This window comes from Phocoena phocoena, chromosome 18 (assembly GCF_963924675.1).
Source record: "Phocoena phocoena chromosome 18, mPhoPho1.1, whole genome shotgun sequence".
In the NCBI taxonomy this organism is placed as follows: Eukaryota; Metazoa; Chordata; class Mammalia; order Artiodactyla; family Phocoenidae; genus Phocoena; species Phocoena phocoena.
In genome coordinates, this window is record NC_089236.1 from 65,943,595 (window position 1) to 65,967,186 (window position 23,592).

Below are 23,592 nucleotides of genomic sequence, written 5' to 3' on the forward strand. Positions count from 1 at the left end.
TCTCAGTCCCAACCCTGCCCTATGAAAAATACTCTGTGTGGTCCAGCAAGCTGTACTGTACCAAGTCTTCCAGGTGATGCTGACGCCGGCTGCAGTCTGAGAACCTGCCATAGAGCATGCTTTGGCACACCTTGTCTGTTTTTACATCAACAGTCCCAACCCTGGGCTTCCTTAGTGTCGCAGTGGTTAAGAATCCGCCTGCCAGTGCAGGGGACACGGGTTCGAGCCCTGGTCCGGTAAGATCCCACATGCCGCGGGGCAACTAAGCCTGTGTGCCACAACTACTGAAGCCTGCGCTCTAGAGCCCATGCGCCACAACAAGAGAAGCCACAGCCATGACAAGCCCGCGCACCGCAATGAAGAGTAGCCCCTGTTCACCGCAACTAGAGCAAGCCCGTACACCGCAACGAAGACCCAACACAGCCATAAGTAAATAAATTTATTTAAAAAAAAAAGAATGAAACTAGACCATTATCTTACACCACACACACTAAAGTTAACTCAAAATGGATTAAAGACTTGAATGTAAGATCTGAAACCATAAAATTCCTAGAAGAAAATATAGACAGTAACCTATCTGACATCAATCTTAACAATGTTCTTGTGGATCTGACTCCAAAGGCAAGGGAAACAAAAGCAAAAATAAACAAATGGGACTAGAAGCCTTCTGCACAGCAAAGGAACCCATCACCAAAATGAAAAGGCAACCTACTGAATATAAGATATTTGCAAATCACGTATCCAACAAGGGGCTAATATCCAAACTATATAAAGGACTCATACCTCTTCACAAAAAAACAAAACAATAAAACTGATTAAAAAACAGCAGAAGATCGGAATGGACATTTTTTCCAAAGAAGGCATAAAGATGGCCAACAGACACATGAAAAGATGCTCAACATCACCAATCATTAGGGAAATGCAAATCAAAACCACACTGATGTATCACCTCACATCAGTTAGAATGGCTATCGTCAAAAAGACAAGAAATAACAAGTGTCGGAGATGATGTAAAGAAAAGGGAACCCTCATACACGGTAGGTGGGAAGGTAAGTTGGTGCAGCCACTAAGGAAAACAGTACGGAGATTCCTCAAAAAGTTAAAAACAGAACTACCACACAGTCTAGCAATTCTACTTTTGGGTATATATCCAAAGGAAATGAAATCTTTATCTCAAAGAGATACCTGTACTCCCATGTTCACTGCAGCATTATTCACAATAGTCAAGGTAAGGAAACAACCTACCTGTCCAACAAATGAATGGATAAATAAACTGTGATATGTATATGTACATATGCATATGTATACACACACACACACACCACAATGAAATATTCTTCAGCCTTAAAAAAGAAGGGAATCCTGTCATTTGTGACAACAATGAATAACCTAGAAGGCATTATGCTTTCTTTGTGAAAGAGAGAGAAAGACAAATACTGCATGGTATCACCTATATGCAGAATTTTTTTTTTTTTTTTTTAAGTCTAACTTATAGAAACCAAAGAAAAGTGATTGCCAGGAGCTTGGGGATAAAAAGGGAAAGGTTGGTAAAAGGGTACATACTTTCAGCTCTAAGATGAATAAGGTCTGAGAATCTAATATAAAAAAAACGTGGTGACTATACTTGACAACACTGTATTGTCCAACTGAAATTTGCTAAGATAGAACTTAAATGTTTTCACCAAAAAAAAAGGTGTCCGTGAGATGATGGATGTATACTTAATTTGATGGGAGGAATCTTTCCACAATGCATACATATATCAACTCATCACATCGTAAACTCCAAATATCCTACAATTTTGTCGACTGACCTCAATAAAGCTGGGAAGGAAAAAAAAAAAAGACTGACTGCTACTTATCCTCATTCCTCTAAACCATGGAATTTCCCAAGTAACAGTGTGTGGGCTCTGACTGTTTATGCTGACAAGGTGACTCATGGTTGGGTCCTAAAGGTCATGCTAATGAGGACTCAGGATAGGGAGTAGCCACACCAGAAGACTAACTGTGGGATTAGAAGGTCGGGCCTGTGAGTCCATGCTTTCAGCCTGACCTCTGTAGAGGGGGGTCTGAAGATGAGATCAATCACATGGCCAATGGTCCAATCCATGATGCCTACATAATGAAACCCCAATAGGAACGCTGGACACCAAAGCTTGGGGGAGATTTCCTGGTTGGCCATACTCTACCATCGCACACCAATGTGCTGCGAGGGTGACATGTCCTGCCTCCACAGGGATAAGACAAGGAAGGAAGCCTAGAGTTTGGGACCCTCTCAGACCTCACCCTGTGTGACTCTCCCTTTGACTGGTTCCAATTTGAATCTGTTTGCCGTAATAAGCAACTGTGTTCTGTGTGTTGTTCTAATGAATTATTGAATGGGAGGGGGTTGTGCGAATCCTTTAATTTGTAGCCAGTGGGTCAAAAGTGAGGGTGGCCTGGGGAGCCCCGGACTGGGAGCTGGCGTCTGAAGGGAGGGAGGGCAGTCTTGTGGAGGACGAGGCCCTTCACCTGTGCGGTCTGGGTCAACTCCTGGGACTTGGTGTCAGAACTCAGGGCAGAGCTCTGCCCTAGAGCTTAAGATTCCACATCATCAGCTCACATCTCAGGACGACACCTGCTTAGCTTCTGCTGGCCGAGAGGTCCCCCCACCAACTGGCTCCTCTGCTCTGACCACCTCCTTCTCCCACAGCCTCTCTGTCCTCCCCGCAGTTAATACACAACTACAGTCCTAGACCTAGTGCCCACCAGCCCATTGCTGTCGCTATGAACATTTCTGCCAACACGGAAAGAAGAGACTAGGAATGTTTTAAGAGCTTCCTCCTCTTGCCCGGTGGGCACGGGCTCTATCTAACTCTAGGACAGACTTCTCACATTTTATTCTGTAATGAAATCACCTGAGACGCTCGTTAAAAATAAACAGAGCCCACTCACCAGGGTTCTGACTCCCCACATCTGGGGCAGAGACGAGGAATCTGCGTTTTCAGCAAGCACTCCTCGTGGGCTTGGTCCGGAGGCGCGTGGAGAATTACCCTTCCAGGAAAGACTGGCGGTGGCAAATGATTGTTGGATCACAGGGGATGAGAGCTAGAACACACTTTGGAAAATCTAGTACAGCCCATGAGCCCCAGAGAGGAAAACTGGCTTAAGATGGCAAGGTCGGTTAAATGATTGAACTAGAACCAAAAACTCAGGCTTTGGGATACCCGGCCTGAGGAACCTTGCAAAAGGGTAGGTCAAAGATCCCTCCCTCCTCCTAGAATCTAGCTGTGGTGGATGCCTGAGGGAAGGATGGGGAAGCAAGGATTTAGGGTACTGCCTAGCAGACCAGCTACTCAATGGGAATGCACAGGCCCCTGTCACTGGTGTCCCCTCATGTCCGCCACTCCAGCCACCACTGACCGCTGGCTCAGAAGTGGAACAGGTCTGAGGCTCCAGGCAGCTGTGGAAATTGACAGCAGCAACTGGAACGAGGTAGGAGAAGGGCTGTCAGTGAACAGATTACGAGCACCTGGGGCCACGCCAGTGTGAAGAGGGTAGGACTCAAGTCAGGGACACCTGTGAGGAGAGAACCTGGCCCTGCCTCACACATAAGGGCATTAGCGATAAACAGTCAACCTGTTCAGGAAACCCAACAGTAAACAGTGCTGGGGAAACGTCAACCTTGGTGGGAATCAGAAAAACACAGAGGTGCCATGCCAGACCCAATTTCATTTTTCCTTCCAATTTTGGCCAGGTCAACACAGACACAATTACAAGATTGGCTTATTTCAAACTGATCCAATTTTCCTTTAAAACAACCCAGATGTAGGGACTTGTCCGGTGGTGCAGTGGTTAAGAACCTGCCTGCCAATGCAGGGGACGTGGGTTTGATCCCTGGTCCGGGAAGATCCACATGCTGTGGAGCAACTAAGCCCGTGCGCCACAACTACTGAGCCTGCGCTCTAGATCCTGCGAGCCACAACTATCAAAGCCCTCATGCCTAGAGCCCACACTCCACAACGAGAAGCCACCGCAATGAGAAACCCGTGCACAACGAAGACCCAATGCAGCAAAAAAATAAATAAATAAAATTTAAAAAACAAAAAAAAAAAACACCCAGATGTGTTTAATACAAAGCCAGTGTATCCTTTGCCTCAGAAATTTAACTTTTAGAAATGTACTCCAGGGACTTCCCTGGAGGTCCAGTGGTGAAGACTCTGTGCTTCCTCTGCAGGGGGCGCAGGTTTGATCCCTAGTCAGGGAACTAAGACCCCCATGCTGTGCGGCACAGCCAGAAAAAAAAAGAAATGTACTCCACAGAGCTAAATTTTAAAGCTTGGGAGAGAAGGCCAGCGCTTTCTCTCCCCAGTGCGTAGTCCAGTACCTGGGGCAGAGAAGGATGAATGATTACATGGCTCAGAATTAAAGAATCAGGCCAGAGATGATGATTACACTCAAAATACTACCTTAAAAAAGTAGCCAAGGGGCTTCCCTGGTGGCGCAGTGGTTGGGAGCCTGCCTGCCAATGCAGGAGACACGGGTTCATGCCCCGGTCCGGGAGGATCCCACGTGCCGCAGAGCGGCTGGGCCCGTGAGCCATGGCCGCTGAGCCTGTGCTCCACAATGGGAGAGGCCACAGCAGTGAGAGGCCCGTGTACCACAAAAAAAAAAAAAAAAAGGAAGCAGAATGTGAACCCATCAGAGTATGCAGACTAATTAAAACTCTAAAAAAATGAATACAATACAGGTATACCGATGAAGATTTAAAAGAAATAGACATTGAAGAATTTGAAGTTGACCTTTAATTCTTTTTGAGGAAAGGGAAGGGCTTACGACTGGGACAGGATACTTGAAGGTGGATGGGGAAGCTGGCCGAACCTTATTTCATAATCTGGATGGTGGTTACAGGGTGTTAACTCTACAATAGTTCTCTAAAGCTATGCCTTTGTTTATAATATTCTGTGCCTGTTGTATGACACAAAAAGTAAAAAAATTGTGAAGTGAGAAGATGTACAATGTGATTTCAATACATAATTTAACAGGTGTGTATGTGTATATATAATCATACTGACACTTTCCTACAAAGACCTGTGAAAATTACATAACAAATATATACGGTGACATTAAGAAGAGTGGGTTTTGGTGCTCTTCCTTTTAAAAAAAAAAAAAAAAGGAAAGAGCAATGGTATATTATTTGTATTAGTTTGCTAGGGCTGCTACAACAAAATGCCACAGACTGGGTGGCTTAAACAACAGAAATTTCTCACATTTCTGGAGGCTGAAAGTCCAAGATTAAGGTGTCAGCAGGGCTGGTTTCCTCTGAGGTCTCTCTCCTGGGCTTGCAGTCGGCCAGCCACCTTCTGTGTCTCCTCATAGGCCCTCTTCCTCTGTGTGTATGTGCACCCCCAGTGTCTCTTTCAGTGTCCGATTTTTCTCTCCTTACAAGGACACCAGTCATATTGGGTTAGGGCCCACCCTAATTGTCTTAATTTTCGCTTAATCAACTCTTTAAAGGCTCAATGTCCAAATACAGTCACTTTCTGATGTACTGGGCACTGGGGTTTCAACACATAAGTTTTGCAGGGACACAGTTCAGCCCATAACACCATTCTTCACTCATCAGACATGCAAGAAAATGGACACTTTGCATCCAGCACATGAAGTGAGTCGAGGCAAGATTAGCCATGAGGTGGTACACTTGTTGACACTTACAGATGAGTGCTCAGGGGTTCATCATGCAACTCCTTCTACTTTTGTATATGCTTGTCATTTTCCATCATGAGAGAAAAGGAAGACTGAGGGTAAATCCACATCTGTACATAGGTCTTAGATGTTGGGTTATTTTCTCTATAAAAGTGAGTCACCCAACAATTAATATTGGTGTTATCTGTGGTTAGAAATAAAATTAATATCTTTTTCTCTAATCAGCAATGAGAATACTTTTTAAATATTTTAATTAATGAAAAAGAATAAAGGAGTAACAAAAGGAAAGGTGGGAATAATATTAACAGCTGAACTCCATCCACAGCGTAGCTCACCTAATACATCCCTTGGCCCATTCATGAGCTGATCCTTCCTTCTCTTATTCCTGGCACATGTTCAGACTATTTCCTAGCCCCCCTGCAGTTAGGAGAGATGGTGTGGCACGGGAGACAGGAGAAGGGCTGTGTGCCACTCACACGCAGGATCCAGGCCTTAAAACCATGAGCACACCTCCTCCACGCTCTCCTCTTCCACCGTCAGAACCTGGATGAGGTAGCAACCCAGCTTCGACAAAGCAGAAGACAACAGGAGCCTGGCCTAGACCCATGCATTCGAATCACCTGGAGATCCTGGTCAAATACAAATTCTCATTCACTAAGTCTGTGGCAGGACCTGAGACTGTTTCTCCCCAGCTCCAGGTGATGGCGATAATGCTGGTCTGCAGACCAGCGAGGCTCTAGGCAGACACCCACCAAAGAGGTTCTCATTTCTGATGACTCAGAGATGGCAGTCAAATGATGAGCAGTAGAAGGCACACCAAAAAAGACCCGACCAGGAACAGCCAGCTGGCCTTTCTCTCCTGACCCATGACAAAGTTTAACTCTGACCTATGATTAACTCCGGTCTCCAAGTGCAGCTAGCAAATGAATCCAGAGACAGCTGCAGACAGATTACTTTAGTATGTGTAACGTGATACAAGTTGCCTGGGTTCTATTAAAAACAGTATCTGCCGCCCCGAGTCAGAGGACAGGGCTGTCAACAGTGGGATCTCCACAGCACACGAACAGCGACAGCTGGCCTGGCAGAAGAGGACAAGAGGACAAGAAGGTCACACGTGGGCCTTGGGTTCACACACAGGGCCCACCAGAACTCCTGTTCTTACGCAGAAGTCCATGTAGAAATTGTTTACTCCCTGAGACCACAGCTATCATTAACAGACTATTTGTCTATATAAAATCTCGGCAAATATTTGCATCACCTCAGCCCTCAACATACTAGCAGTCCAGTGTTTATAAAGGTTTTGTAACCTTTTGTACACTGTGTTTGTCCAAAATTTGCAAAAAGCAGATGAGAACTTGGCAGTAACCCCGTGATACTTTGAGACGCTCTGTTTTGCAGTGGAACCTTCTTGGGTTTAGGGAGAAGTTTACCTAACTTCCTGTTCTTTTGCTATGCACGTAACAGACATTGGCACACAATGTTATCAGGGCACACAGTGTGACATGGCTTTGCATGAAACCGGAAGAGGGGAATAGGATTCCCTCAGCCTGCAATCACCATTAAACCAAAGCCTGGGAAACAGGCTGAACATCTCTAGGAAGCCCCGATCCTCCCCCCTCACGCCCCAAGAACTCCCATCGCAAGGCTCTGCCCACTAACTCTAAGAAAAAGCCATCTGAAGGGGAATTCATGAGAAATCTAAATTATTGGATGAACTCAAAAAGAGGCACAGGCTGCTTAATCTCAGGGACCTGAGACAACGTCCTTGGGAAAAACATTCTAGAGTTCAGGGCATCTAACTTATAATGTTTATGTACTTAGGAAAAACATTTCACAGCCAGGGAAGAAAGCACCTTACAGCCTGGCACTGCTGAAACTGCCACAAATTTCACAGTCAAACATGAAATCTAAATCAATCTCCTCTACTTTCAGTGGCCCCACGAGGCCACAGGCTGTCTTTACTGTTTTCATTTCCCCAAAGCATCTAATATATATAATGCAAAGTATGTTCTGGGCAAACCTAAATACTTGCTACTTAACACAAAAACACACATATGCCTAATTTGTGACCCCATTTATTTTATGTCCCCCAAAAGGACAAGAAAAACAGATACTTTGCCACCCAAAAAAATCAGGAAGATGCATCTACTGCAATCATTTATCTCTAACTCAAGAACAATTTATTCAGAACAAGGTTCCTATTTATTTGGAATCGCCCCTAAACTTCCAAACTTTTTTTTCCCGAAGTCTCCACACAGCACAGTTCTAATGTTTAGACATTCTCTTTTTCTGATGATTCTTTCAGCATTGACAGTCTAGGGCTCCCTTCAACACTGATGTGAATTTCAGGGTACAATTCCATCTTGCCCAGCCTCACTGCAGCTCTGTCAACTTGGCTTAGGTGTGAAGTCCTGAAGAACGGACCTCTGTTATTGCTTCCTTTTCCTCCTGGTCCCTCCCCTTGGGGTCATGACTCTTCAGGCCCACCGATCAGACTCAGTTGTGCCTTCAATTCCCCAGAGGATGTCATCGAAAATACAGAAAGTTAAAATTAAACTCACGATGTTCAATGAGGCGGCATTTGGTGCGTTTCCTTCTGTCCCGCTGAGCGAGCTGAGGACCCTAAGACTTTGGTAAAGCACCACTGACCCTCTTGTTCTCTCCAATGCCTCTTGCAGCTGGCTCCAGGATTTTCTTAACAAACTGCTTCAGCTCTTCATGTTTCTGCCCAAACTTTTTTCTCCTCGGGCCTGGCCATCAGATTCTTCTATATCATCGCACAGCAAGGTGACTAATTTTTAAATATTTAAGGCCCCGTAGGAACACTCTGACAGAGACTTCCACCCCTGGTCTAGGTTGCCCTACAATTCACGATTATCTCTTGGCAAATGGTATGAGGTTTGAAGAGAAAGGGCAGTTGATGACACAGCTATGATTTTACTCCAAGTAAACAGAATAACTAATAAAGTAGGTGAGCCTATTTTTTCATTTAATTTTTATGTCACCACCCTACATGATTAGAAGAAAAGGTAAAGGGTTAAAAAAAAGCAATGATTTGAGTTCATATTTCTTTTTTTTTTTAATAAGTGCGTAGAGACTACACATCACTATTTATTTATTTATGGCTGTGTTGGGTCTTTGTTGCTGCACGCGGGCTTTCTCTAGTTGCGGCGAGCAGGGGCTACTCTTCATTGCTGTGCGCGGGCTTCTCATTGCGGTGGCTTCTCTTGTTGCAGAGCACGGGCTCTAGGCACGTGGGCTCAGTAGTTGTGGCTTGTGAGATCTAGAGTGCACGCTCAGTAGCTGTGGCGCATGGGCTTAGTTGCTCTGCGGCATGTGGGATCTTCCCAGACCAGGGCTTGCACCCGTGTCCCCTGCATTGGCAGGCGGATTCTTAACCACTGCGCCACCAGAGAAGTCCTTGAGTTCATATTTCTGGTAACTATCCATGAGCTAATAACTGAGAGATTCCTTAAGCTCCACAAACAAAACATAGAAAGCCCAACAGCCCTGAGGCAGAAGGCGTGACGGAAAAATCCCCAGTGCCCATGCTGGCTTTGAACATAAAACCACTCTTCCGCAACAAGTCAGTCCTTCTTTATGACTATTCTGTCCATCTTTCTTCTAGGCAACTGTTTAGAGCTCTGAGCTCTCAAAAATCCAGACCTGGAATGTGGGATTCTTTACATAACACTGAGAAGAGCTGTCCAACATGACAACCCAATTTAAAATGTAACAGGCTTTCTGCCTATTACTCAGAGTTAAGGGGGAAAAGCTAATTATAAATTATAGACTTTCTATCTGGGCAATACTAAGTCACTAGGACAGACTTTAGGAAAATTCCAGCTAAACCAGTTCATTCTTTGAAGCATTAGGTCAATTATGAACATACCAACCCTCAGCTTGAATAGCTGCATACTCAGAAAGAACAAAAACCTCTTATGAAAAGCCTCTGTACGGGGTCTGTTAAAGGGCTTATTTGAGAGGAAGTAAGTTGAGACAGACGAAACTCCCTAGCGAATCCTAGGACAGGCTAAAACAGCTTCCTTAATAATTTTGGTACCTTCTCCCATTTGCTTTAAAAAAAAAATGTTTCCTATAAGCTTGCAGAGGTGGGAAAAAAGCAACTGAAAACAACACAAGCAGGCTTCGTGAGCAAAGAGAATGCTTTGTAGGAGACACTTTAAGATGGCCTGTCACCTTGGCTCCAGCCTGTGCTGTTTCCCCGCAGCCCTAAACCAGCCCCTGTGATCTGAATGCCCGTTTCAAGGGAATCTGATTTCCTCTCACAAGCCTCTCTACTCCCCGCCCCTCATGGAGGTCACCTGCACTTCATCAGAAGGATGGGGGGACAGAGGTAAGAGAGACCTTACCTTACCACCGCACACACACCCCACAAAGGGTTAAGAACAGTGAAAGGGCCCCAGGACCCTGCTGTGTAACCCAAGAGCAGAGGAAGGGTCGCTCCCTCTTTCTCCCTCCAAAGAGGCCAGAGACAAATGCGATCTTCCTCCCTCGATCCCCAGGGCAGCAGCCCCCAAACCACAGCACATGCGTAACCCCTTTATGAATACAAAAGGATGCAACACACAAACTCACTTTTTTCACCAGGAATCTCAACAACAGGACTATAGGGAAACCGGAATTATACCATTAATTCGAATTAATGATACCATGATTTCGAATTAATGCCTCGGCTTCCTATTCAGCTGGCTTTCTGCTGGAGCTAAGCGCGTTTGCTGGCTAGACTAGCACACACCTTCAAGAGACCCCTTTAGGTACTGTCTCTCCAGTCCCATCGTGTAACAGGCACTTTTCTAGGTTCTAGACCTCAGATACAGTCTTTTTTATGGAGCTCACATTCAGGAAGGGAAGAAGGACGATCATCAAATAAAAAAGATACATCCAGAACAATGATAATGACCAGACGGAAAATAAACAGAGGGAGACACGGCTGAGGGCGGACGCAGCCGCTTTAGGTGGCGTGCTCACCGAGGAGGCCAGGTGTGGACCGAGACTCGAAGGACGAGCAGGGTAGTGTTCCAAGCAAAGAGAACAACGAGTCAGAAGCCAAAGGCCTAAAGCACTCTCAGAAAAATCCTGAAATACTAAGTACTTGCCTCTAATTCAGCAGAGATCGTAAAAGAATGTCCTGTAGAAGGGAGGGTATCGGGGAACCTGGGAGAGGTAGCTGGGCTTCAGGCAGGTCCCAGAGGAAAGCAGCAAAAGCAAACGTGGCTAAAATCTTCTCCCATCCGCCCCACAAGGTTAATACTAATATGTTATATCGGCAAATAAAGAAACTGGCTTGGGGAATTCCCTGCCCGTCCAGTGGTTGGGACTCAGGGCTTTCACAGCAGAGGGTGTGGGTTCAATCCCTCGTGGTGGAACTAAGGTCCCACAAGCCAAGTGGCGTGGCCAAATTTAAAAAAGAAAAGAAAAAAAGAGACTGGCTCAGATTGGAACTGGACCAAGATCGAGATGACACAGCTGGTAGTAAGCCAGGACAGTCACCACAGAGTTCAAACTCACTTACTAAGCCCCACCTCAGACACAGTGTCCTTCCATCAGGGCTGAGAATACAGCTTCCTCAACCTCTGCAGAGCCCAAGGGCACAGGGAGCCACCAGGCCCCTCGGAGCCCTTGGCCCACTCTTCCTCCCAACCCACTACAAAAGCACTACAATCAGCTTATCGTCTAAGCTAGCTAAGACGGTGAAGGTCTGGGTCATCTGGGGGCCTGCCAGCCTCTCCACCTGACCCAGGACTTCCCTGGCGCCCAGCCGCTCAGGGGCCCCCCTTGCCTCGGCTTCCTATTCAGCTGGCTTTCTGCTGGAGCTAAGCGCGTTCACTGGCTAGACTAGCACACACCTTCAAGAGACCCCTTTAGGTACTGTCTCTCCAGTCCCAAGACTGTCAACATTCCCCCAGGTCCCACAACCGGCTGGGACCAGGCAACACAGACGCCCACCCACCTAGCCTGCCAGATGCCACCTCCAGGAGGACATACTCTCCCTGTAGCTTTCACAGCCATTATTCTCATGTACATATCACAGGTCAGGGGTTATCTTAGGAGAATACCCGCTCAAGTGGGGATAATAATAGTAATAGGTTTTCACTAATCATTACTCTTGGTAAAAGTCTAGCAAATACTAAAAAGTTTATTAGCATTACTCTGTCCACAGTTCCTGCCCATACTCCACGGCATGGGGGAGGGGCACATTTTAAGGAAGATGACCTTAGCTCCATTAGATTGATCGTATTATTTCTCATCCAACCTAAGATACTCCTAGGAGTGAAACGGGGTGCTGTTAATAATTACAATGCGATAAGTGATGTAAACCAGGACCATCCTGGGAAAACCAAGAGTTGAGCCACCTGATACAGGCGAAAAGAAAAATTTTTTTAAAAAACAGACTTAGAGGCAGATTGGTTCAAGATGGCAGAGTAGAAGGATGTGTGCTCACTCCCTCTTGCAAGAGCACTGGAATCACAACTAACTGCTGGACAATCATCGACAGGAAGACACTGGAACTCACCAAAAAAGATACCCCACATCCAAAGACAAAGGAGAAGCTACAATGAGACGGTAGGAGGGGCGCAATCACAATAAAATCAAATCACAAACTGAGGAACCATTATAACACAGAAGTACACCCACTGGAGTGAAGGCTCTGAGCCCTAGGTTAGGATTTCCAACCTGGGGCTCCGGCAACGGGAGGAGGAATTCCTAGAGAATCAGACTTTGAAGGCTAGCGGGATTTGATTGCAGGACTTTGACAGGTCTGGGGGAAAGAGACTCCACTCTTGGAGGGCACACACAAAGTCATGTGTGCATCAGGACAAAGGGGAAGGAGCAGTGACCCCACAGGAGACGGGACCAGACCTACTTGCTAGTGCTGGAGGGTCTCCTGCAGAGGCAGGGGGTAGCTGTGGCTCATCATGTGGACAAGGACACCGGCAGCATAAGTTCTGGGAAGTACTGCTAGTTGTGAGCCCTGCCGGAGTCCACCATTAGCCCCACCAAAGGGCCTGTAGGCTCCAGTGCTGGGTCACCTCAGGCCAAACAACCAACAGGGAGGGAACCCAGCCCTACCCATCAGCAGACAAGCATATTAAAGTCCTCCTGAGCTCTGCCCACCAGACCAGCACCCAGCTCTACCCACCACCAGTCCCTCCCATCAGGAAGCTTGCACAAGACTCTTAGATGGCCTCATCCACCAGGGCAGACAGCAGAAGCTAGAAGAACTACAACCCTGCAGCCTGTGGAATGAAAACCACATTCACAGAAATATAGGCAAAATGGAAAGGCAGAGGACTATGTTCCAGATGAAGGAACAAGATAAAACTCCAGAAAAACAACTAAATGAAGTGGAGATAGGCAACCTTCCAGAGAAAGAATTCAGAATAATGATAGTGAAGATGATCCAGGACCTCAGAAAAAGAATGGAGGCAAAGATTGAGAAGATGCAAGAAATGTTTAACAAAGACCTAGAAGACTTAAAGAACAAACAAACAGAGATGAACAATACAATAACTGAAATGAAAAATATACTAGAAGGAATCAGTAGCAGGATAACTGAGGCAGGAGAATGGATAAGTGACCTGGAAGACAGAATGGTGGAATTCACTGCCACAGAACAGAATAAAGAAAAAAGAATGAAAAGAAACGAATGCAGCCTAAGAGACCTCTGGGACAGCATTAAATGCACCAACATTCGCATTATAGAGGTCCCAGAAGGAGAAAACAGAAAGGATCCAAGAAAATATTTGAAGATATTATAGTGGAAAACTTCCCTAACATGGGAAAGGAAATAGCCACCCAAGTCCAGGAAGCACAGACACTCCCAGGCAGGATAAACCCAAGGAGAAACACGCTGAGCCACACAGTAATCAAACTGACAAGAATTAAAGACAAAGAAAAATTATTAAAAGCAACAAGGGAAAAATGACAAATAACATACAAGGAAACTCCCTTAAGGTTAACAGCTGATTTCTCAGCAGAAACTCTACAAGCCAGAAGGGAGTGGCATGATATAGCTGAAGTGATGAAAGGGAAGAACCTACAACCAAGATTACTCTAGCTGACAAGGATCTCATTCAGATTCAACAGAGAAATCAAAAGCTTTACAGACAAGCAAAAGCTAACAGAATTCAGTACCACCAAACCAGCTCTACAACAAATGCTAAAGGAACTTCTCTAAGTGGGAAACACAAGAGAAGAAAATGACTTGCAAAAACAACCCCAAAACAATTAAGAAAATGGTAATATGAACAAACATATCAATAATTACCTTACATGTGAATGGATTAAATGCTCCAACCAAAAGGCACAGGCTTACTGAATGGATACAAAAACAAGACCCATATATATGCTCTCTACAAGAGACCCACTTCAGATCTAGGGACACATACAGACTGAAAGTGAGGGGATGGTAAAAGATATTCCATGCAAAAGGAAAACAAAAGAAAGCTGACATAGCAATACTCATTTCAGATAAAATAGACTCTAAACTAAAGAATGTTACAAGAAACAAGGAAGGACACTACATAATGATCAAGGAATCAATTCTAGAAGAAGATATAACAATTATAAATATATATGCACCCAACATAGGAGCACCTCAATACATAAGGCAACTGCTAACAGCTATAAAAGAGGAAATCGACAGAAACACAATAATAGTGGGGGACTTTAACACCTCACTTACACCAATGGACAGATCATCCAAACAGAAGATTAATAAGGAGACAGAAGCTTTAAATGACACAATAGACCAGATAGATTTAATTGATATTTATAGGACATTCCATCCAAACACAGCAGGTTACACTTTCATTTCAAGTGCACATGGAACATTCTCCAGGATAGATCACATCTTGGGTCACAAATCAAGCCTCAGTAAATTTAAGAAAATTGAAATCATATCAAGCATCTTTTCCGACCACAATGCCTCAAGATTAGAAAAAAATTACAAGGAAAAAAAGTAAAAAGCACATGGACGCTAAACAATACGTCACTAAATAACCAAGAGATCACTGAAGAAATCAAAGAGGAAATCAAAAAATACCTAGAGACAAATGACAATGAAAACACGACGATCCAAAACCTGTGGTGTGCAGCAAAAGCAGTTCTCAGAGGGAAGTTCATAGCAATACAAGCCGACCTCAAGATACAAGAAACATCTCAAATAAACAATCTAGCCTTACACCTAAAGGAACTAGAGAAAGAAGAACAAAAAACCCCAAAGTTAGTAGAAGGAAAGAAATCATAAAGATCAGAGCAGAAATAAATGAAAAAGAAATGAAGGAAATGATTGTAAAGATCAATAAAACTAAAAGCTGACTCTTTGAGAAGAGTCAAATTGATAAACCTTTCGCCAGACTCAAAGAAAAAGGAGAGGACTCAAATCAATAAAATTAGAAATGAAAAAGGAGAAGTTACAATAGACACCGCAGAAATACAAAGCATCCTAAGAGACTACCACAAGCAACTCTATGCCAATAAAATGCACAACCTGGAAGAAATGGGCAAATTCTTAGAAAGGTATAACCTTCCAAGACTGAACCAGAAAGATAGAAAATATGAACAGACCAATCAAAAGTAATGAAATTGAAACTGTGATTAAAAATCTTCCAACAAACAAAAGTCCAGGACCAGATGGCTTCACAAGTGAATTCTATCAAATATTTAGAGAAGAGCTAACACCCATCCTTCTCCAACTCTTCCAAAAAACTGCAGAGGAAGGAACACTCCCAAACTCATTCTATGAGGCCACCATCACCCTGATACCAAAACCAGACAAAGATACTATTAAAAAGAAAATTACAGGCCAATATCACTGATGAACATAGATGCAAAAAACGTAAACCAAATACTAGCAAACAGAATCCAACAACACATTAAAAGAATCATATCACCATGATCAAGTGAGATTTATCCCAGGGATGCAAGGATTCTTCAATACACACAAATCAATCAGTGTGATACACCATATTAAAAAGAAGAAGAAAAACCATATGATCATCTCAATAGATTCAGAAAAAGCTTTCGACAAACTTCAACACGCATTTATGATAAAAAAAAAAAACTCTCCAGAAAGTGGGCATAGAGGGAACCTACTTCAACATAATAAAGGCCATATATGACAAACACACAACCAACATCATTCTCAATGGTGGAAAGCTGAAAGCATTTCCTCTAAGATCAGAAAGAAGACAAGGATGTCCATTCTCACCACTATTATTCAACACAGTTCTGAAAGTCCTAGCCACGACAATCAGAGAAGAAAAAGTAAAAGGAATACAACTTGGAAAAGAAGTAAAACTGTCACTGTTTGCAGATGACATGGTACTATACATAGAGAATCCTAAAGATGCCACCAGAAAACTACCAGAATTAATCAATGAATTTGGTAAAGTTGCAGGATACAAAATTAATGCACAGAAATCTCTTGCATTCCTATACACTAATGATGAAAAATCTGAAAGAGAAATTAAGGAAACACTCCCATTTACCACTGCAACAAAAAGAATAAAATACCTAGGAATAAACCTACCTAGGGAGACAAAAGACCTGTATGCAGAAAACTATAAGACAGTGATGAAAGAAATTAAAGATGATACCAACAGATGGAGAGATATACCATGCTCTTGGATTGGAAGAATCAACATTGTGAAAATGACTATACTACCGAAAGCAATCTACAGATTCAATGCAATCTCTATCAAATTACCAATGGCATTTTTTACAGAACTAGAACAAAAAATCTTAAAATTTGTATGGAGACACAGAAGATGCTGAGAATAGCCAAAGCAGTCTTCAGGGAAAAAAACGGAGCTGGAGGAATCAGACTCCCTGACTTCAGTCTATACTACCAAGATACAGTAATCAAGACAATATGGTACTAGCAGAAAAACAGAAACATAGATCAATGGAAGATAGAAAGCTCAGAGATAAACCCACGCACCTATGGTCAACTAATCTATGACAAAGGAGGCAAGAATATACAATGGAGAAAAGACAGTCTCTTCAATAAGTGGTGCTGGGAAAACCGGACAGCTACATGCAAAAGAATGAAATTCGAACACTCCCTAACACCATACACAAAAATAAACTCAAAATGGCTTAAAGACCTAAATGTAAGACTGGACACTATAAAACTCTTAGAGGGAAACATAGAAGAATGTCCTTTGACATAAATCACAGCAAGATCTTTTTTGACCCACCTCACAAAGTAATAGAAATAAAAACAAAAATAAACAAACAGGACCTAATGAAACTTAAAGACGTTTGCACAGCAAAGGAAACCATAAACAAGATGAAAAGACAACCCTCAGAACGGGAGAAAATATTTGCAAACTAATCAACGGACAAAGGATTAATCTCCAAAATATATAAACAGCTCATGCAGCTCAATATTAAAAAAACAAACTACCCAATCCAAAAATGGGCAGAAGACCTAAATAGACATTTCTCCAAAGAAGCCATACAGATGGCCAAGAGGCACATGAAAAGCTGCTCAACATCTCTAATCATTAGAGAAATGCAAACTAAAACTAGAATGAGGTATCACCTCACACCAGTCAGAATGGCCATCATCAGAAAAACCTACAAACAGCAAATGCTGGAGAGGGTGTGGAGAAAAGGGAACCCTCCTGCACTGTTTTTGGGAATGTAAACTGATACAGCCACTACGGAGGACAGTACAGAGGTTCCTTAAAAAACTAAAAATAGAATTACCCTATGACCCAGCAATCCCACTACTGGGCATATACCCAGAGAAAACCACAATTCAAGAAGACACATGCACCCCAATGTTCACTGAAGCACTGTTTACAATAGCCAGGTCATGCAAGCAGTCTAAACGCCCATCGACGATGAACGGATAAAGAATTTGTGGTACATATATACAATGGAATATTACTCTGTCATAAAAAATGAACGAAATTGGGTCACTTGTAGAGACGTGGATGGATCTAGAGTCTGTCACACAGAGTGAACTAAGTCAGAAAGAGAAAAACAAATATTGTATATTAACGCATATATGTGGCATCTAGAAAAATGGTACAGATGAACTGGTTTGCAAGGCAGAACTAGAGACACAGATGTAGAGAACAAACATATGGACACCAAGAAGGGAAAGTGGGGTGGGGCAGCGGGGGTGGTAGGATGAATTGGGAGGTTGGGATTGACATATATACACTATTATGTATAAATTAGGTAACTAATAAGAATCTGCTGTATAAAATAAATAAATAAAATTCAAAAAAAATACTTAGAACAGGGCTTCCCTGGTGGCGCAGTGGTTGAGAGCCCGCCTGCTGATGCAGGGGACACGGGTTCGTGCCCAGGTCCGGGAAGATCCCACATGCCGCGGAGCGGCTGGGCCCGTGAGCCATGGCCGCTGAGCCTGCGCGTCCGGAGCCTGTGCTCCGCAACGGGAGAGGCCACAACAGTGAGAGTCCCGCGTACCGCAAAAAAAAAAAAAAAAAAATACTTAGAACAGCTCTACAACCTCAGGCAATCAAAAATTTTACTATTAATCTGATTTCGTATCAAATCAAGGTATGTTTATTTCCCCTTTTTTGGGTGGAAGAGCAGGAGGGAGGCTGCTAGACCAAATCATTCCCTTCCAAAATAAAAAGATACAGGAATTCCCTGGCGGTCCAGTGGTTAAGACTCTGCACTCTTACTGCCGAGGGCCTGGGTTCAATCCCTGGTCAGGGAACTAATATCCCAGAAGCTGTGTCGCCCGGCCAAAAAAATAAAATAAACAAAATTTAAAATAAAAACAAAATAAAAAATGCAAGCGCAACAACACTAGGATCCTGGCCTGTCAGAACAGCAGGATATGAAGAACACAAACCCTTTTGTCTACAATCAAGCCAAATGCTAAAGTCCATCGGGAATCAGGTGACGCTTCAGAAATAAAGATCGGACTCGGACATAAACACCAGACTGCTAAACCTAGCCAAGAAGCCATCATTTGTAGTACGATATGCTTTTGGAGGTGCACTTCTTAAGGGATTTAAAAAAAGAGAATTTCTGCACAAACTGAGATAAAATGTAGTTTTCCAAGCACCACCTGGTTCTAGTCTGAGATCACAGCAGCTCCCGAAGCTCAGTGTAAGTCTTCCTCCTCTGCCTTCCAAGGACCTCTGGCACCGGACTTGCAACATCTGAAACTGAGACAATACCAACCCCTCCCCATTTACAAAGTTGTGTTGCTTTGGGCACAAAATTGTTTAACCTCTCCGCGCCTCGGTTTCCTTGGCTGGAGGCAAAGAACGCGGCTGCCCTTGGCCGGGCTTTTACAAACGTTAACCATGGTTGCGGTAGCATCGCACCTGGCATTACTGGAATTTGCTTCAGGTTGGAAAGTATTCCGCAAAGCCCCCGCGGGTCCTGGAGCGCTCAGGGGGCTGTGCAGAGGATGCGAGGAGACACTGCCTCTTGCTTCGGAGAGCGAGGGCAGCTGAGAGGGGGATGGAGGCGGGCGGGGCGAGGTCCCCTGGTAACCCGCAGTCCCCACCTTCAAAGATCACCCAGCGTCACTGCACATGGATTTCCGTGGAGCTCAGTAGACGGGGCCAACTTTCCGAGGACGGAGGGGAGGGGAGCAGAGAGAAAAATAAAGCAGAGAACACCGGAGAAGGCAGGACCAGGAAGCAGAAAGAGGCCCGAGGGAGGGTGCACAGAAGCGTCCGGAAGCGTGGAGTTAGACCTCAGGCCAGCGGCGGCACTGCGTGCTTCCTGCCCCCCGGAAGGCAGGACTCAGCGGCCTCACTCAGGTCCACGGTCTCCACCACGCTCGGCGCCGCGGGTCCTTCCACACACGGGGCGCTGCAGCGGTGCTCATGTGAACCTCTTAGGGCCTTGAAATCCTTGCCAGGAACTCAGCCTAAACACGTGAGACGGAGGAAACCGCACGGTGGCCTAAACCACAGCGGCTCTGTCTGCGTGACCCTGCGCAGCGTTTTCTTCAACCTGCCTGGGCCTCCCCTGTTCGCCTGTCAGCAGCTTCTCAGAGTCATCAGACTTTCCCAGAGGGTCAGCTGGCTCAGCCGGCCTCGAGTTCACCTGCAGTTTGCAGGCTGAGTTCAATCTCTCCAACACAGCCCTCTCCCACCGCATAGACCACCTTTTGCACAACTCGCATTCAGCGGTAGCTGCTCGTTACTCACTTTGCTCTGCCCTAAATAAAACGGCCAGTTCCCAGAAATCAAAGGCAGCTAATTCCCTTTCTGTGTTTGAGTTGGCTGCTCTGTGGGATTCCTTCCTGCTGCACCTCATCCTTCCTGGAAGGGGTTCTTAGAAAATGTGTCTCCCCCTTATAGGAATCCCTCCCCATGAAGGGGCTGGAATTTCCCTTCAAAAGACTTCAATTTACTTTCTGAGTGGCTCCTAGCAGAGATGACCAAAATCCACTCAAGAGAGGAAGGGAGGGAGGAGGGAGGAGGGACGGAGAAGAGGAATCCTAATTTGGCTTGCTCAAAGGGACTACTCTTTAAAATATTTGTTGAAGGAAAAACTAGGACTACATCATATTCTAAGGGGGGAGAAGAAAGGATTTTGAGTTTGCCTGAGAACAACAGAGCCATCTTTTTTCGACTATTAACATCAGATACACTACGGTCTTGTATGGGGTTTTCCCCAAAGCAAAATTATTTGGGAAACTTTCATGTAGATGAAAAAGAGAAAGTTTAGAGCATGAGTCTGAGTTACCTCATAGCCCAAAAGAACAGAAGAGCTTACACTGGATAGCCTTATGCCAAAGATGTCCCCACCTCGTGCTGGGGGAACTAACAGCAACAATGAGTAATCTAATTTCTAGAGCAATAAATTATACTTGCAATGCCCAGCCTGCCTGTCCAGGGGCAGAATGCACTCTCCCCTCCCAAGTACAGCACTCGAAGGGTTTATGAAGATTGGCTACATGTATGTTTGAAGGCTTAGGAATTATACCTGAATTCAACTCAAAAAAATATGTGAGGGCAGGTCTATAATAAGCAGATGGAGTAGAGGGTAAGGCTTGTGGGGTCAGAATCCTTGGTGAGTCCAGTCTAACGGGACAAACCACCACAATACACAGCAGCTCTGATCAATGACCAGTGGCACTAACTCCAGCCAAGCCCTCCATGGGAAACGGCAGTTGTTCACGTGCTCAGGCTAACAAAGTACCACACACAGGGTGACTTAGACAAGAGAAATGTATTCTCTCACAGCTTTGCCAGCTCGAAGTCCAAGATCGAGGCACTGGCGCTGTTAATGAAAGAGGGAAGCTGCCGCAAGTTGACTTGGGCAGTCCTGGCCACATTGCTCTGCTGAGAAACTGCTTGCAGAAGACTTCTGGCAACACCACCCAATAATTTTCAGAGTGCCTCCACAGACAGCAGCCCAGTTCTGAGTGTAAATTACATTCCCCTTTGTTGCTTTTCTTCATATATCTTAATTGCTGTGGGACAGTTACTAACGGGTCACTTCTCCATTCATCAGAGATGGATATTATACACTGTACTACTTCCCACATTACTTCCCTGCTGCCTTGCCCTGCATGATTGGAAGTGGGGGAGAAAAATAAGTATATGGAACTATATTCGTTCATTGTACTAAATCTAAAATCTAACTTTTAGAACACATTGTGAGTAGGTTTAATTCTGCCAGCTTCTAGAAGAGGGTACCAAAGCCCAGAGTGGTTAAGTGTTTTGCTAAGGTCACACAGCTAGTAAGATCCCAGACTAGGACCCCTGGCTCCAGCCTGATGCCCTCTCCTTATACTCAGCTTGCTCCCATCTAAGACGGAGGTGTCAGCAACTCCAAGTTAGAAAAACTCAGATTAAGACTAAAGTAATTTACAATCACTGAATAAACCTATTAAGGGCAAGATGCTCAGCTAGGCACTGAGAGATGCCAAAGACACTAGTCTCTGCCCTTGAAGAGCTAACAATATCGTTTTTTTCTTTTTTAAGTCACAAATGAATAAAGACTTAAATAACACTTGATCGTTTAAAGCAATAAAAAGACATGATAGGACTTCTCTGGTGATGCAGTGGTTAAGAATCTGCCTGCCAATGCAGGGGACACGGGTTCGAACCCGGGCCCAGGGAAGATCCCACATGCCGTGGAGCAACTAAGCCCATGCGCCACAACTACTGAGCCTGTGCTCTAGAGCCCGCAAGCCACAACTACTGAGCCCATGTGCCACAACTACTGAACTCACGTGCCACCACTACTGAACCCACGTGCCACAACTACTGAAGCCCACGCGCCGAGAGCCCGTGCTCCGCAACAAGAGAACCCACAACAGTGAGAAGCCCGGGCACCACAACAAAGAGCAGCCCCCACTCGCGGCAGCTAGAGAAAGCCTGCGCGCAGCAATGAAGACCCAATGCAGCCAAAAAACACAGGACAGACACCTTTCTATATTTACAGAGAGAGAAAAGAGTGCACACTGCCTAGTTGAAGAATCCCTTTGATAGACGTTAAAAGAAGTAGCCAACTGGGTTTATCATCTAATCTCAGTCACATCCTGACCAACAAAACACACCAATAAGGGTCTGCAAATAAAAGCAATTTATTGGGTAGCAATTTTACGCTCACGAGCTTTTTGCTGACAAGTGTGAGATTTCCACTCAATTACCCTTGTAGGCTCAATCAATCCAGGCATTCCTGTCTGCCCAGGGTGAGGAAATCAACACAGCGACACAGATGCCATGGCTCACTCTCTGGAATTTGTCATCCTGACTCAACTCTGAGCTCCTCAGTGTCCTGCTTTGGTAAGATGAGGACAAAACCAGGTTCAACAAGCATTTACCACAAGGACCCAAGGACCAAGTATATCTAAGATCCCCACACAGAGGAAGCTCTCTTCCTCCACAACACCCTGCTGAGTCCCCACGGGGATGAACAAGCCAGTTGTTCTCCCGCTTTAAGAGGAACTTAGAAAAGGGGGTGCAGGTGAGGGCAGACCAGAACCCCCAGCCACAGAAACGAAAATTTGCACAGAAGAATGTCTGACCTTTGGAAACTGTTTTTAATCAGGGGTTCTTGGTCTTCACTGTCCATCAGAAACTTGTAGGGAACCTTTTAAAAATATTGATACCTGGGTTCCATGCCCTGAGATGATGAATCAAATTGGCCTAACGGGAGGGACCAGGCATTCAAATTTTAGGGCTGCCCAGGTGATTCAATCATACTGAGGGCTGAGAAACCGCTGTACACTCAACAGCAGGAACTTAAGATGAAATTAAGAGCTGGCAAGTTTAACAGATAATACACGCCAACAATTGTTTGAAGAAGGTAATTTCCAAGTATATTTAGGAAAGGCAGCACCAAGAGCCAGCCTGCAATCATTAAGAGGAAATCATGTCAAACTAGCCTCAAGTCTTCTCTTTGTAGGGTTTCAGAACAACTACCCAGTAGATAAGAGACCTCTGAACCCCCGACCTCTCCTGATACCTGTGTCAAGTTCACCCACTGCCCACGGTGTTCATTAGCAGATTGGCCATAACCTGGAGGACAGTCCCAGGACCCGTCCTTTCTCAAGTAAAGACAACAAAAGTTTTCAAAGCATTTTCTACAGGCAACAATGAGACGTTGAACTCTGATATCAACAAAATAAATGAACTTAAAACCAGAGAAAATAGAAGTTTGTATGGGGATGCACTGTGAAGTCAGTTGACCACGGGTCCAATACATCTCAACTGCATGCGTTGCTGATGACGCCCAAATCTTATCTCCAGCTCAGACTTCTCTGAGCCCTTGACTCATGACCTGCTCAACCTCCCCCAGGTGTACCAGGCATCTCAAACTTAACTCGGTCAAGACCAAACTCCTGGTCTTCTCCAACCCATTCCCCTTGCAGGCTTCAGCATTTCATTTAATGGTGGCTACATCCTTGCAGGTGCT

The 23,592-nt window shown here is 44.7% G+C and overlaps 1 protein-coding gene and 1 non-coding gene across 4 annotated transcripts in view; one reads left to right on the forward strand and one right to left on the reverse strand.

The window, feature by feature from the left end:
- The window catches only part of ABCC4 (ATP binding cassette subfamily C member 4 (PEL blood group)), a 213,141-nt gene that overhangs the window by 179,210 nt on the left and 10,339 nt on the right, over nucleotides 1–23,592 (reverse strand). The window lies entirely within an intron of this gene.
- Nucleotides 18,340–18,412, forward strand: TRNAK-CUU (transfer RNA lysine (anticodon CUU)). Its single transcript has one exon. It is a non-coding gene; the product is annotated as a tRNA-Lys (tRNA).